Here is a 17,686-nt window from a genome sequence, read left to right on the forward strand (position 1 = left end):
TCTACGTGCTGTCATTACTTCAGTAATGAAATTAAATTGTTTTGCATTTCTTGAATTGACATTACTTTATTTAATATTATTCTTACAGTGTTAGCATATTTTCCAAGGAAAACGGAAATCCTTTTCCCTGTTTTCAACTCACTGAGTTTTGAGCAATATTTTTGCCTTTTCCAATTGGTTGTCTACATTTAATATTTTTTAATTTCACATTGACATTCAATTCCTTGGTTCTTCTATTTGTTACATTCCTAAAAATGCCACCATCCCAAGCTGGCCTGGAGTCTAAATCTGTGATTTAACTTTAGGCTTATTTAACACATGAACTTGTGCATTTTTAATAGTCCAAATATTAAGGGTAGAATTTTTTTAAACTAAAGTTAGAAAGAGCAATTGATGTGTTAACTTGGATACTTTAGATTAATCAAAGGTTCTTTCATTTGTACCGCCTTTTAATATTAGAGTTTAAAAATAGCTATTAATATAAGAGCTTATTGGCATTTTAGCCTGTAGGAGCATGCAGTGGGCAGAGGCAGCTGAAATAATAACATATTTCAGTGATGAACCAGTTTTATGATTTTATTACTCAGGTTTTCCCAAATCTATCACTGGCATTTATCCCAGTAACTCAAAAACTAAGCTGTTCCACATTTGAAACTTTCAACTAATCATATACTAAAAACTTGTGATGGTTAAGGCAACAGATTAACCTTACAAAACGCCTCTGGGAAAACAAACAAACAAAAAACAAACAAACAAAAACAAACAAAAACCCCCCAAAACCAAAAAGCAAAACACCAAACAACTGGATCTGGAAAAGAGCGCCATTGATTCTTTGTGCTATTTGCATAAACAACATAAGAGAAACAGAAAAAGTAATTGTACATAGTTTACAAATAATTATATTAGTTATTAGGAGTACATTACATATCATACTGAAGTAACAGGGACCCTAGAAGGACCCTAAAGGAAAATGACAGATAAAAGGAAACACAACCTAAGCATCCCCCATTGGGCACATTAGGCCATCAGCAGTTCTGTGCTAACATCCAAAACAAATCATAGTCTAATAAATTAATATCCTCAAAAAAAACCCCAAGAAAAATAACTGAGCTTTTCAACACAGCCCACAAGGACAAACCTTATGCAACAACTCCACGGGTCAAGGGATAGAACAGGGACTTGCCACTACCACAATTTTCATCTCTAAGCCTTTATTTAGCTAGGAGTTACCCAAAACAATATCTAAAATTTCCTACTTTATTATGCAGCTCCCTCTGTAAGACACTGGTATTGCCTTCACAACTGCATAACTCATGAACTCCATGCCACCCAGGACAAGCCAAATGCAGGAGCCTTAGAATGCTGTTTCTAATAGTATCTCAGAAGCCCATCAGGGAGTTGAGGCTTTTATCAACCATTCAGTCACCCAACAAAAACTGATGCAATTGATGACTTTGCTGTTCCACAATCTTTCCACAATTTTGCAGAGACAGCAAGTTTTCCTCCTTCCAAAGTGAAATTTTCCCCAAAATTTGCTTGTTCAAAAAAGGGTCCTATGTTGCCTGTTTCTCCCCAAACCACTGTACTGCCATGATCTATTCTCATCAGGGAGCATTGAGAAGCACTTGTTATTTGGTTTTGGACTATTTTGCGGTACAGGTACACATTTTCTAAAATCCCTTGGGCAATCCAGATCAGCTTAACTGCACTGTTGATTGATTTATAACTCTTTTTATGTCCGTGTAATGAAAAAATAATCTGTATTTGTACAGACATACTCACAAACAGTAAACATTATAAGAATTCTAGAGCCTGATGCACTGGAATAGGAGGATAAATTGAACAATAGACATATCTCACAGTGGGTGACTGCAGCTCATGTGAGCATCATAGAGGGATGTCATTTAATCCAGAACTGAGAGAATTAATTATTTGGTACCCAAGTTAAAAAAAGAATGAACATGCAGTAATTGACCTTTTAACAACTCTACAGCAATTAATTAAGATGTTTTGTACTGTATTAGTCCTAAAGAAGCTACACATCTCTAAGAATTTTTGAAAGAGCCTTTCAGGAGTGTAACAAAGACCTAATCTGGTAATAGAGTGCAATTTGGTGTAAGTCTGAACGAAGCAGAACTGGGCCCTTTGGGAGGAACCAACCAATTCTCTCCCTTATCTAAGTTAGCCGTTTATTTCCACAGCAACTTCTACTAAACCCAGTAGCAGCATGACCACAGAGTAAAATGAGAACAGAAAATTAATCAAATTAATAACTAAAGAGGAAAAAAAAGCTAATTTTAGCAACAGTGATTGCAGAGTCATTTCACTTCATAAAGATGATGGAAAGAGCAAACCAGGCAGCTGCTGACAGGAGGGTAGCGTAGAGCAGAACTACTGCTTTTGAAAGTAACACAGGTTTAGAGAGGTTGACACTGAAAATGTAACTAGGAACAAAATGGCAGGAAACTCTAAGAAAACAAGTAACTTGTCCAGAACAAAGTGCAACAGACACACCTTCTAAAAAGCAGAGTTAAATGAAAGTAAGCAAAAGCTAACAGCAGTGCCAAGTCTGACTAAACAAAACATTAAATTCTTACTGTTTGCATGATGGATAAGCTAGTCTCAAGTGTCATGATTCAGTGCTAGCTTTAATTGCTCTGGGATAAATATAGCTTTCGGAATTCCATAGCTCTCCCTCAGCTTTCGTGTCTTTCCAGGAGGAAAAAATATTTTTGCTAGAAAAGGCACACAGGCATATACAGCAGCATGTTATCACAGCAAAGCAGGAAGCAAACCAGTAAAATGATTACATTAGAGTCTCCAACACTCATTCAGAACTCTTGTTTCTCAAGACACCAGCTGCTTCCCTATTCCACTACTCAGGTTCCAGTTCCAGCAGGTGATGGAAGAATGCATACCTGTACCTTTTCAAACTAAGCCATTTTCTTGCTTTATTGCCAGGCTGAAAATCTTGCCTGCACCAGGCTTCCAGTCAAGATGGTGCCCTTACCAGCAAGCTTCCATGGTACCCAAATGCTTCTTGCCGTGCCACCCAGACAGGCACCACAGGGGAGGAAGAGGAGGAGCAAGACTGTACACACATGCAGCCTGACCCTTCCCTGCAGCCACTGTCTTAGCATGACAAACATAAGGTAGTCCAAAATCTGCTATGGCAGCAGAGACTGCAGCACTCTGATAAAGGCATGAAACAAATTCTCTCTTCTGTCTTCTTATACCCAAAAAGGATTTCAAAAAAATTAAGCAAGAGTTCAACATAGCAGGCTTCATCTTCCCTTTCTGAGCTGATAACAAGTTTCAGACAGAAAATTTGCCTAAGTTAGAAATGTGTTCTCCAGATTCAGCATTTCTGTTCACCTTCATTTAAGAGGTCATTTTCTAATTATAGCATCTACAATTTTTCTATAATTCATAAAGTTAAATTAAATGAAAAAGTAGCCACTGCTGCCATAAGTCTCTCCACTTTCCCTTAGGCCCTAAGTCCACACACACTTCCCTTCCCCCCAGACTGGCCCTCCACCTGTTTTCTCTCTGGTTTCATCCATCCTCCTCTCTCTTCTTTACTGAGCTGAACTCTTAAAAGTTAAGAGGTATGATCTTCTTCATCCCTGTTTTTGGTGAGTGGGGAAAAGAAGAATAATGCTACTTATGGAAAACACTTATTAGATTATATGAATTACCAAATGTCACATTACCTGGCCCATCTCGTCAGCTGTAACACTCCAGGTGTGACTGTGTTGGAGCTATGCACATGCTACGAGCAGGACCAACTGGAGCGCTGCCAAGAAGTTCCTACTACACTGAACAAGACCGAAGGTTCAGTGCCACAGCTTTGTCCTCTGGTCTACAATCTCTGAGGTGCAGATCAAGATGGATAAAACAGGTCAAAGGAACTAAGTCTCTTGCTTATGAGATTTTAAAGCAAGCCTCCTGATATGCATTTTTGGCCTCGGGACATCTGCGCTCTACAGCCAGCTGAGCTGCCACAGACAGAAAGGCTCCCTACTGTCCATGCAGCCACAGACTCAATTTACCAACTTCTGATAAAGTGCGAAATCATGACAGTCATTGCCATCAAGATTTTTCTTTCTGAAGTAACCGACCAATGTGTGGATAAAGAGCATGAAAAATAGGTATAGGTACTGGAGATACTCTTAAAGAAGGCATTTATATTTTAAAATTCTGCCAATCACAACAGACTAGTTAGTACAGATGAATGTTCAAAAAAAACCCCATAATGCACAAAACATCATGCATGTACTATGGATACATGTCATCTTACAGCTATGTGCTACCTGTCACAAATCAGAGTTGAGTGACTCAGAACTCCTCAGGTTCTTTCACGTTGAGCTGGTTGCCTCTCAAGCACCAGCAACCAGAGGCAGGGCAGGCAGCTGGGGCTGCACGAGTCTCAAGCACCAAACAACTTCTCACCCACTCCCCACATTTAAAATCAGCATGTAAGGTGCCCTGAGCCGAGACATACCACATGTTGCCTTTTAAGAAATCCGTAGGAAAACCCACACAGGCAAAAGGATGGAACAGTGGAGATCAGCCAAAGCAACCTTGGCATCAGTCTGGAAAAGCATAGAGCTACAGGGGACAGTCACATAATGCTATGAAATCTGGATCTGGGGATTAGCAGGAAAGAAGATACCAGAAAAAAAAGGTGATTTGTTTTCTTGCCACCCATAATACTGGAGAGATTTTGCTCTCCTCTCCAAAATTAGAACACCTACATAAGTATAACTCCTTCTTCCCCTCTGAGAGCCACGTGTATACACAGAAACCCACAAAAACCCAAGCTTTATCAGCCTCAGGTCAGAACAACTGAGGTCTAAGTGTTCACACAACTGTCACAGGAACATTAATTCAAAAGCAATTATGTTAAAAAAATAAGACCTATCAGAGTAAATATACAACATCCACCAGAATAAATAAATGCCATCCTGCAGAAGCTGCAATTTAATCACAGTAAGTTCATTCAGAGAAATTTTCCTGCACAAAATCCCCCAACCAAATAGATGTGGCGAGTAATGATGTCTACAAATTCCAGAATGTATTTACCAGATGTTTTTCTCTACATCTGGTGACCTACAAATTTGCCTCAGCTGTAGCAATAGCTTCTGAAAAACCTCGGCAACAGCTACTACTACTCTATCTGTGACTTTATGGGGAAAGAAAAGTACATATAAATAATTTCAGTTAAATATGTATATTCACATAAATGCAACTTGAGGGGGTTTATGTTTATAAAGCATATAAATTAAGTCACATTTAAGTGAATGCTTTCACAGTCTGAACAAATTATTCATACATATTGGCTTTCCCCTTCTCCCCTGTACTTTATGTATTTTCCTACCGATTTGAAACTATATTCTGTTGGGGTGTTCAAGGTGACTAAGAATAGAAGGCAGGGGGACAGAATCTAGAGGTTATTTATATGGCAGGACTTCAAACAATTTACCCAGCTATATCTCAAGTGAGCTGATAAAGAAGCATTAAAATAACAAGGATAGAGATCCTACAGTATTCAGAGTCACTCAGCAGGCCTCTCCTACTCAAGGATTCTCAATTATGAGACAAGGACACTGATCAAGGACAAGGTGACACACCCAAGAAGGGATTTAGAGATGAAAGTGAGAAGTGAAAGTTGTTGGCCACCCATGCAATTCAACATTTAACCTTGCAGCACAAGCAAAAGAAAAGGAGAATGTGACCAAGGACTCTTGTCTCTATCATTCAATAAAGGGCTGAAAGTCCTAACACAGATGAGAATGGGGTTCAGGCAGACAAGTAGTTTGCCCTGGTAAACAGGCAGGACCAGATAAACATTCTAAAGTAGCTGCGTATACACAAAAAAAAAAAAAAGAAAAAAAAAAAAAAAGAAGGGAGGCCTCCACTACAAAACTAATGACCTTGAATTTAATTCAGGGTTAAACATAACAGGGAGACCAGAATCTTAGTGCCTAAAATACATATTGAAATGCACACACTATTCAGACAAGCCAGTAGAAGTTGGATGGTACATATTTACACCACTTAAATTATGATTAAAAACAAACAAACAAAACCCACACAACTGGAAAAGAACTAATAGAAGCTGATTGAGTAAAAAAACCCCACAAACAAAAATAACAAAAACCCACACACATACACACCCCCTTCCCCCCTCCCCCCCCCAAAAAAAAAAAACAACAAAAAGCACAGCCTTGCTCAGAGTATGCAGTAGATTCAAAGAAACCAGCCTTGGTACAGGCTTTCTTTTATTAGAACAAAAAATATTACAGAGAGGAATCACATGAACAACAGTGACAGGGAATGCAGTTCATCAGTCTTGAAGGCAAGGTCGGGACCAAAGGAGCAAGGCAAGCAAAAGTTCTGCTATGATAGTTGGGAGTGAACAAGGAGAGGAAGGTACTCACATGCACAAAGTGGACATCTGATCAACTCATCACCAAATTGATGAAGGTATGAAAAGAGAAAAAAAGCTATCCTTGACATAAATTAAGGCATTTTCTACAGAGCTGTACAGGAAAGCATCAAAAAATGTCACTGCACAAGGCACTGCCAGCATCTTACCTGGTCAGGAAACAAAGAACAGCACCTAAAACACACATGAGACCAATGTAAGTTTATGCAAAGAAGACTGACAGCAGAATATTGTCCTGAAACGAATACCACGAGCATACCTAGTCACTAACACTACAAGATCCCCTGCACCTCTTCAAGTCTAAATGTAAGTCTCCTAGACTGACTCGGGGAGAGAGTCTCACACACACGAACAGAGCAAAGCATTATCTGCTTTACAAAGGTTTAGATGAAATGCAGGTGCTCTTAAAAATACCGAGAGAAAAACACCAGTTTTATTCAGGCACACAAACTAGTTATGGCTACATTCATCTAGAATCCTAGAATGAAGTTTTAGTCCAAACAACGAAACTTTGAAATAATTTGTTAATGGGACACAGTTCTGACTATTTTAAGATAATGCTTGGTCACTTTACAAAGTGCAATATACAAATGCATTGGCTGCTACAAATACTGAACTAAGTATCCAGGAACTCTCTTCCAGTCCTGTGATGTGTCAGTACAGCCACTTTTAGCAAGGAAGTCTTCATATACCATTTGACAATGTTATTACTGCTGATTTAATCTGGGCTGCAAACTGACCTTGCCTTAATACTCTTACAGTTCCACTAATAAAGCAACATTACTTCAGCTTTACTTGCTTATATGTATTTCTTCTGTGAACAAAGTTTTACTGTGTTTTTTGTGTTTTGTTTTGTTTTAAAGGAATATAATTTTAAAAAGTGGCAGACCAAGGAAGTGGTCCTTTTTAGAATCTATGTTTAGGCAACTAGACATAGGTAGCTTCAACTGTGTCAATTTTGAAAGTGAAATTTGAAGATTTTTTTTTCTTGTTTTCATGTCAATACTTCGCATGGCCTTGCCTTTCCAAGGATGACAACTACAGTTCCCAGAGTTCTGGGACTCAGACACAGAAAAACAAGTGCTTCAGAATCTCAGTGCAAGGAGAAAGTAGGAGATCAGAATAATTCCCTTCTTCCAAGTCAATCCAAGGACAAATCTAACCCATCTATGCCTTGTAACTTTTGTTTGCACTCCTCCTACATTTCACAAAGCATTTTTGTATGCAAATATTTCAGTGGCAAGGCAGTTAAATGCCTGCCTGACATCCGATCCCGTCAGATCTTCGAAGCTAAGCAGGGTCAGCCCCGGATTAGTACTTGGATGGGAGACCTCCTGGGAAATGCCAGGTGCTGTAGGTTCTAGTCCTGAGGACTTCACTGGCACTGTCCAAGCTCACTCGGCTGTGGCAGATGAACCTCATGACTTAAACGGTGGGGCCAGTTCTGCGCATGCTGAGCCTCACCTAAAATCCACTGCGCAGGCTGGAAGGGCACACCCACGTGGGGACAGCCCTTCCCAAATCTTCGTTCGTGAAGCCGAGCCACACATTTCAGTGGCATTCACAGACAGGGCAAAACAGTTTCATAACATGACTTGGCTGTATTTACTCAAAACAACATCACAATTTTCAAAGGGAAAAAAAAACCAAACCACAAGGACACACAGAAAAGTTGCTTGATCAACCAGAATAAGAAGCGAGCAATAAAAAAAAGAAAAATCTGTTTTCCTGCCCTTCATCTCTAGTTCCCTTTTTAAATACCACCTTTCCTCTAAGCTGTAAGTGCATTATGCTAGGCTAATATAGAAGATATCATTTAGTCAATAAATTAATGTACAACAGATGCACAGCCTACACCTTCTCTCTTCTTAAATAACCCATCACAAGGTGGATCAAGTAGCAATGCACTTGCAGGCTCTTGAACAATGATATTAAGAATGAAAATACCTCAAGAATTCTAGTTCTGCAAGATGTGAGTGCTGGGAGACAGGCCACAGTGAGAAAGGCATTGCCTCTTTCTAACAGTAAAGAGATAAACAATTTTTTTTTTATTTTAGAATATAAAATTAATTTAACAGCAAGTAAAGGTGATCCTTTTGTAGAAGGTCTCTAGAGACTGAACTATTTTAGAGATTAATTTGAGAAAGCTAAAAGAAAAAACTCTCATCCTGCACTGAATAGAGGGTGTGTTTATGCTAACGATGCATTCTAGTCATATTAAAGTAAATGATGCAAGCTCACTTGACAAGGAACATTTGGTAACTCAATCTGAACTGTCACGTCTGGAATGTGAAGACAGAAATGGCATCCTCAGTTAGAAAAACATGGATGTTTTCAAATGCTGAGTGGTGCCTCAAAACCCAAGATTTCCTAAAACTTTTCAAACAGGAAGCAGTTACCACCACAGACCAGTCCCACAAGCACTTCCCAAAGTGAGAATACTCAATCACTTGGTAACACTGAAATACAGCCACTGTTATACCCCTCTATTACTATGAAATGAAGGAAACAACTTGTTCAAAAACAGAGATGCCTGACAATATAGCCAGAAATAAATCGGAAGTTGTATTTTCCCTTCTCAGCATATCAAACCAATGAACTAGGACTTAAAGCAAATTATTAAACCTTTCTGGTGAAAACAATTACTTTGCACACATTTAAAAATACCCAATGGTATTTTTATTCAAGACCCATTACTTGAAATTTGATCTTTCAAAATGTATTATTATCACTTGTAAGGGACATTCAGTACACTAACAATCGCATGCAAATGACGGCCTTGTATACTTAAGTGTTCCTGCAACACAGGAAAAAAAATAATTTACAAGTCACCCTTATCAAATATGTCCTTTTATCAAAGCCTAATATTATGTTTTTCTCCCTTTTTCTTCTTTTAAAAGCAAGTTAAAACCCAGCAAGTCTCATTGGCCAAAGTGATATCCTGGCAATGACTCTGCTGTTGATTTTGAAGTGGAAGTGTTGATCCTGTCAAACTTCAAGAAGTACAATATAGTATTGTACATTGGAAAATCAGCTGTAAAACCGTGTGTGTGTGTGTGTGTGTGTGTGTGATTCAGCCACCCTGTGGAAAATTCTAACCTCCTATCTCCAAAGCTGAAATGAAGTTCCATTTTTATTCAGTGAATGAAAAAAACATGATTTCAGCAGTGCATTTGTATACTTATTCTAAGAAATAGGATGTTAAATGAGCTTGTTTCAATGAAACAAACCGGATACAAGCCAAAAGGCAACAATTTACTTCATCCACAATAGCAGTTCCCTACCTCAGCAAGTTCTCTTTCCTCGACAATTTGATATCCTCTAAGCACTGGTAAATATTAAATAAGTGAGCCTTATTTTTATAAGCTTTACAAAGTTGTCACAATTTCAAGTGCTTCTGGTTTTAAGGTCTTGCGGTTGAAATCGGTGGATTTGAAAAACAGGAAGAAATCTGCAAATGAACACAGTGATATCACTTTAAAAACAAACAAACAAACAAAAAAACCCAACAAAAACCCAACAACAAAATCAACAAATCAGAAAAGAATGATTGGTTTTTATATTTTCTGAATTTCAGCAACTATGGCAGTAGCATAAGGTCTGTGAATTGTTACTTCCTAGCTAGGTCACTCAGTAAAACATATCAATACCAGTCAGTTAAGGAAGACAAGAATAAATCATTAATACTTTGGCTCAACATTTTTGGCACACAAATTTTAGATTTCCTTTCCTTTAAATCTGTTTGTTGGGGTGGAAAATTAAGAATAACATGGCAAAACATCTCCATATGCGCCTAAACCTGCCTCCTCAGCCTAGAAGTGGTACAGATACCACAGCTGTAGGTAAATTAGTGTTCATGATACACCTTTGTTGCCCACCATTTTATTCAGTAAACAGTATTTTTTGATACTAGAAAGGGCACACCTACTAAATTCACACATTAAAAAACAGTATCTTTCTTGCCAAGTCATGACAAACTCCTGTAGACCAACACCTAAACTCTTCCCCTTTCATTGTTTGTCCATAATCAAAAACCAAACAAGAAGTATTAACTCTTCTTTTCTAATGTGACTGTTACTAGAGTTAAATAACAGGACTGGATGTAGTCTAGATTTTCCTTTCTTCATATACATATTGTTGTTTGACTTCAGTATCAGCAAATTAGAAAATCCTCAGACAGACACCACCAGTCCTCTCTAGGAAGCCTCCTCCAACAATGCTGTACAACACCCTGTTGTAGGAAAGATGAACCTCTATCCCAGCCACTAGGTTGCTTATTGGCTTAGTTAAGGCCCAGACAAGGTCAGAAAGAACCCACTCTGACTGGCTTTTCAAAGATAACTTGCAGGTCTAAGAGTTTGAAGAGCAGAGTTGCACTACCCTAGGCTTCAAAATACACTAGTAAAGTTATCACAGAATAGTTGAAGCTGGAAGGGATCTTTGGAGAACATCTGGTTCAATGCCCCCTGCTCAAGCAGGGTCATCAGGGAACAGGTTCCCCAGGTCAATGTCTCAACAGCTTTAGAATATCTGCAAGGTAGGGAGACTCCAAAACATCTCTGGGCAACCTATGCCATTGCTCAATCACCTCCCAGTGAAGAAAATACTTCCTGATGTTCAGAGAAAAACTCCTGTGTTTCAATTCCCATTGCCTCTGGTCCTGTCACATATTGTAACAAGTGACAAAACCATTATCAGAATGTTATCTTTTAAGGAAACTAAACATGGCTGTTCCAAGTGATTCAGCTAACCCTATTTAGCAGTAGCAGCAACTAAGATGGAGTTCTGAGAAGTTACCAGGGTAGACTAAAGAGCTTTATTTATTACTCTTACTAGCAAAAAAATAGGGAGAAGTCTTTCTCAGGTATAGTCTTAACAACTTTTGCTTATTATTTTTTGTTTGTTTCTTCATTATATTATTCCTTATTTAAAAAGCAAACACCTGCAATCTTTTAGCAATTATGCCAACTCCAAATAGCCTGATGCATGCTAGCTGCCCTGTTTCTTTTGAGGTGGCAAAATCATTGCTAAAAAATGAGCTTGCAAATTCTTAAAACATCTGCTACCCAAATGGCTGCATAGTTCCCAAGAAATGAGAGCTTATGTGCCTCTAAGATGGCATAAATGCACATACATCCAGTGGATGGGGGGGGGGGGGAACCCCCATACAGCTACTGAACTGTAGAAAGGTATCTCTCAGCAAGTGCCAGCCTGCCTTCCTTTGGCAAGCAACAAAGTATCAGGGAGTGAACCTGAGAAAGCCACCACAAACTCCTAACCAGAGGCATTTAAACAAACTTGCAGAGACTCAGTAGCCCATATCCTTTGGACTTAGCTTCATCTGTTCCCAAGCAGGCAAACAGTAATCACTTGCACGTCTGGATCACTGTCGCTACTCATGATTTACACACTGTTATTTTAAATCATTCAAGCAGTACCACAGAAGATTAACAGACACTTGCTGTTTCTTTTTTTAAGGTATACGAGCCTGTCGGCGACTGAATCACTTTCATAGCGAAACTTCCCCCCAACCCCCTCATTATTAGTTGCACTTAAATTCAGTTTATGCTGCCAAAGCTCTGTCTAGGGGATCTCAGCACTCATTTGTCACAAGCAAAAGACACTGAAAAAATAATAGAAGCATTCCCAGACCTTCAGAATACAATATTGTATGAGACTATTAAATAAGCTCATTTTGTAGCAATACAGTCATAGCCAATGTAGTCTCAGATGCCAATACAAGCAACGTCTTCCACATTGTATTCAGGGAAGACACCCTGGTTCTGTCTTGCAGCCTGAGGTAGCACCAGAAGACTTTTGACAATAAAACTTATCAAGACTGGTTTCAAAGTCATATGTCACTGCAGATAGGACAGAAAAAGTTTTGTAAAAATAAGAATTGTACATTTCCCTTCAGCAACTAGGAGTATGATGTAATGATCCCTCCTCACTGCTATTTTTCTAGGCACACTGACAAAGTAATTATCTTGAAGGGGAGGGAGACATTGCAACAAAATGTTTTTAACATGTGTGGCTGGTAAGGTGAAAGAAAGTACCAGAGACCTATAACCTACTCTGCTGACAGGAAAACTTGAAGGACTTAATCTTCTGTAACAAGCAGAATTAATAGTGACACAGATGGGCTTGTGCACTGAGAAGGATAAAGTCTCCTGCACACATGGTTCTTTTACTGATTGACAAGCTGTTCAGAAATTAACTCCTCAGTGATTTCATCTATTCTCTGGGCAGAGAAAAGTATACACGTAAGGCAAATGGAGTCCAGCCACACAGCTGTACTTTATTGGACCCATTATGAAAGGAGCTTCATTCATTTTCACCAGCAACTATACGAAAGTGGAACAGACTGAGGTCAGAAGAGTAAAAAATGTGTATGCTGTGAGTAGGAAATGCCACTATAATTGTGAAAAAAAATGGTGTCAAATAAGAGGGAAGTAACCTAAAAATGACCCAAACAACTGGCACAACAGATAAGAGATTAAACTTGTGATAACAGACTCATTGCAGTGTCATCACAAGCTATAATAACAGAATTGGCTGCAATTAAAATGAGGGAAGAGTGTGACTGCATTCAGTAAGGGAAACATTTCAAACTTCTATCCTGAAAACATTCATCAGAGGATACACTGAATGGCCAGAAAACCCAGTACCTTATTTTTTTCCTAATGATAGCAAAAGAATTCGTTATGAAATTCAACAGATAACACTACAGTAAACAGAGAATAGATAGAAACACTGTTACAAACAAGGATGAGTTTCTCACCCACCCTATGTATTGTTACAGTCTTCATTCTAAGAGCAGCAAGTTAATACAAGTGCTGCATGACAACTGTAGCACCACACACTACCATGTTTCTTATGTTTCAGTTCAACCAATATGCAGGCAGAATCTGAAGCCATCATTAAAAAGTTACTATTACGGAAAGATGAATCTAAAGAAATACCTCTTTAATTTCCAATCCCTACATTACAACAGAAGGCAGAAGGGAGATTTGTTTGCACATCCATGTTAACGTAAGTGCCAAAGACAACGCTCAGAAGGAAATAATTATGTGTTGACATGGTAGCAGCTGTGTTTGCCAACCTAAATATAATTCAGGCATCAAAACTCCACAACTTAGAGACTAGAGAGGAAATCTTCAGTTCAAGTACTTGTAATTTAACAACTAGACTTGAAAGTGAGAATCTAGAAACAGAGCTATAATATACATATCTCATGGTTGGACAAGGAATGTAGAGCTTGCCTACTATGTTGTTCAGTGACTTCAAAGGAAGAATTTTCAAATTCAGACTAAATTGTTATGAAATTGAAAAGCAATGCACAGAAGCACATAAAGCATTAAATCTTCAGCCTTCCTTCTGTGACTTACCAGATGCTATTAGGCAGCCTCTATCTTTATGTCAGGCTGCCTGTCTTACAGCCAGATATACAATTATTTAGTTTAGATATTAAGAGGTAGACGCACATAGCAATTCTCAATGCATTACTTCATCTTAGGGCTCAGATGTCAGTGAAAGTCAGTTCTCCCTCCTGTTGCACATAACAGGGATTCCTTGCTTATCGGTACGTATTTCACACAGAAAACTATTTAAGAGGCATGTCTAGAATAGCCTTTACACAAACACTGGGAATCATTAGCAAAGAGCAAACAGGCATTGCAAAATCTGCTCAGCACCTGCCACAATGAAAGTGGCTCAACTGTATTTTTTTACTTTTGTAGTTAACATCACAGAGCGCCCAGACACTGAAATAGGATTAAGCCCCGCTGTGCTCAGTGCTACACACCAACACGTGACTTCTAGCCTAAGGAGCTTGCACTGAGTCAGTGTCGTTCTGGCACACCAGAGAAGCAGGACTTTAGGGGCTGAGCTGCAGTGGCCAAATAAATTTCTCAGTTTCAGCTAGCAGTCCTCAATGCTTTTACTAACAAGGCAGGTATCAGAATTGCCACTGAATTTGTATCTTAGAAGAATACAACAAACCAAACAAAAAACTCCAGTAGTACAACAGTTCTGATCATTTAATAATTACCTCAGTTGGGAAAGATGAATGCAGAAAATCAGAATTTGTTCATGTTTTCTGGTTTCTTCCCTAGTTGAGGTAGTCCTCAATGCTATTTTTAAATGTTTCAAGCAACTTGCAACAACATGCCATGAGGTTCATGATGACAGAGCTCCAAAACTACAACTCCAATACCATTCATGTCATAACTTCATATGTAACAGAATTCATTTCTGAACATATGCACTATGTAAAAGTCACAAGCATCTTCAAGAACTTTGCATGAGCAACAACCTAAAACATATTGAACGGAGAAGGAGTTATAGATATCCTTGCAACCAGGGTCAGACCACAGCTGTGCTTTTCTTAGCTATTATGTCTTCAAGTTTATGTAGACTGTCATATTCATTAGCATCAACACCCACATCACTCACCCTTGAAGGCAGGCAGAAAAATTCACTCTAACGTAGTAAGATAACACAGAGGAGATATATTTTATGTTCACAGAATAAGGGCAAGTACCCACAACAGGACAGAATGTCACATAGACAAAATCTCCTTGTCCTTCAGATAAGTGAGAAAATAAAGCAATGAAACATAAATTTCAAGGCAAAATATTCAAGGACAACACAAGTGAAAGCTGCAGGAGCCTAAAAACAGTGTCGCCCAAAGTATAATGCTTTAACATAACTATTAATGCAGAAGACCGACAATGTAAATCCATCATCTCAAAGAGCAGAGTAAATTTGGCAACACATTAGTCCCTATCTGGAATGGTTTTTGTCAGATCTCATAATATCTGCATCCTATTATCTGAAACTTGATACAGGAAAAAGCAATTAGATTCTCACAGAAGTTTCTTCAGCTATATTAGCAGCGGTGTATGACAGTATCTACCCCTCAGTCTTTTACCAGCAAAACTTCATGACTTTGGCAAGTCAAATCTTAACATAAATGAACTAAAGTGAGATCGAATTCAATATGATCAAAATATGCTGATACAGACACTATGCTTCTTCTGACCTATAAAATACCCCATGACTGCACACTTACACACTCATTCTGCTGCCTCGTTCATCACTGCATGGTTTTGAAATGCACCTTACAGCAAATCCAGTTTAAACCTAAAACATATTAGCACTTTATGTATTAATTAACTTTTCAATAGAAAGGCTCTTCTCATTTAGTAGCTAATAGTACCATTTGTAGCAACAGAAAACTTATTTTTACAGTTAGAAGCCATAAGATCCAGGAAATCCCCTTTGACTCTACTTCTCCACAGTATATAACAAGACCAGAGAATGCAACAAACAAAGGAATGGCTGACACACATTTGTTTATAATAGATGTGGCTTGAACAAGACACGATTCTTTACCACTGTGTGCACACATCTACTTAAACCAAATAAGGTTTTGTATAAAATACAGTACACTTACATTTGCAACAGTGAATGAGCTAGCCACAGTGTTGCAACAAGCAGACTCCAGCCCAGTCTCACCATCATTTCCTGTCTTTATTGAACATACTAGTAATTTCAGAACAACCACAATTGTTCAGTGCACACAGAGAATATCTCCAATACCTAAAAGTTCCCTCCCACCTTTCCTGCATGAAAACCCAGATATTACACAAAATGATAAAAGAGAGGACACAAGTGGGCCTAAAGCAATGTATGGGGGAAGGCAATATAAGAGTGAAGATAAAGGTAAAGATTTGTGAATGCTATTGCTTTGAAAATGGCCTAGGAGCCACAGGGGAAAAGTACTTAGCTTAATCTGTTGCAAGTACTGACTAAGGAATATTAAAGATATCTTTTTTTAAAACGTTTTCAATAAAGAAAACAAAGCTCATGGAAATGAAAACTATTGTTACTCATGGCTTTACAGAAAATGTTCATGAAAACACATGCTTTAAATAACCAAACCAGACTTACAAGCTCTGTTGAAATTAAGTAGAGTGAAACACTCTGAACTCTATGATTAATCGATGAAAGTCAAGTGATGAAGCAACTGTTCCCTGTGTCCCTTCTCAAGAAAACAGAGAAAGAGCACTGCTACCATCATTAGAGGCCTAGGACAAAACTAAGCCAGACAAGTTACCTTACATTTATTAAATGCTATTCCAGACTAGCCATTCCAGATATCCACCTAGTAAAAATAAAAGTGCATTGGTGAAGAGTACTTCACTGAGTTGTACACCAAACAGTTTTCAAGTAATGGAGTATTTGAAAGCTCCTATTCCTTAATTGGTCCTCAAATGGAAATTAAATCAACTTGGAAACCAAAGCTGGATTTAATTAACTTATTTTCTTTAAGATGCGGGCAAGAAATAAAAATAACATTGGTGGGTTTTTCTTTATTTATTTTATTTTACAAGAGCACACAGAACTACAGAATTAGAGGAGAGTGACGGCTTTGCAAAGAAGCCCAAGCTTTTTTAAGTTCCATTCACTGCCAGTCGGCTGCGGGGCGATTCCCCAGAGCCCGCAGCAGGCGGGCAGACCTGTCCCAGCCCAGCCCGGGGACAGCCACTGCTCCCCGCGCAGCGCCAGCCCGGTGTCGGTGCCACACGGAGGGCGCCGGGAGTCATATAACCCCCCAGCAGCACCCTCCCAGCGCAGGGAAAGGTGCCTAAGTTGGCTGCCGCACCGGAGCAGCCGCGTGGGGCTGTGACAGCGCGGTCGGGGAACCCGAGGGCCGCAGGAGGAGGCTGGAGAAGGGCTCGGCGCAGCAAACGGGACAAGGCGCTTCAGCAGAAGCAGCCCCGGCCACCAGCCCCGGGCGCCGTCGCTGCCAGTCGGGAGGGAAAGGTGCTCTCTGTGCACTAAAACGCTACTTCTCTCGCGTGCCGAATTCGCGTCCCAGGCCGGCTCGCCCCGCGGACCCCCGGCCCGAGGGCAGCGCCCACCGCCGCCACCCGCCCGGGGCTTCGCCCGCCACGCCAAACCGCCCTGGCCCGCCCCGCGCCTTCGGCGGACACCCACCTGAGCTCCCCACCTACGGCCCGCCGGGCGCCCCCGCCATGGCCCCCGGGCAGCGGCGCCCCGCAGGCAGAAGCGAAGGAGGAAGGTAGAACGAGTCTGGCAGGACCGACAGCCGCCACCATAAAGAGCCGCTCCACCTGCGGCAGTCCGTGCAGAGTGTTCGCTCCGACTGCCGGGGAGCGCCCGCGAGCGGGACCGGCGGCGGGACCGCCGCGCTCGACTGACGGCCGG

The 17,686-nt window shown here is 39.9% G+C and overlaps 1 protein-coding gene across 4 annotated transcripts in view; it reads right to left on the bottom strand.

The window, feature by feature from the left end:
- OSBPL3 (oxysterol binding protein like 3) overlaps nt 1-17,686 on the bottom strand; it is an 82,784-nt gene extending 65,098 nt beyond the window's left edge. For 3 of the 4 annotated variants that reach the window (XM_071560948.1, XM_071560951.1, XM_071560946.1), the window contains exon 1: nt 17,456-17,686. The gene's annotated coding sequence lies outside the window, so the exon portion shown is untranslated. Of the gene's footprint in view, nt 1-9,735; nt 9,762-17,455 lie in introns of those variants that run through there. The other variant, XM_071560950.1, reaches the window with a different exon arrangement.

The sequence above is a fragment of the Pithys albifrons genome, chromosome 7 (assembly GCF_047495875.1).
Source record: "Pithys albifrons albifrons isolate INPA30051 chromosome 7, PitAlb_v1, whole genome shotgun sequence".
NCBI lineage: Eukaryota > Metazoa > Chordata > Aves > Passeriformes > Thamnophilidae > Pithys > Pithys albifrons.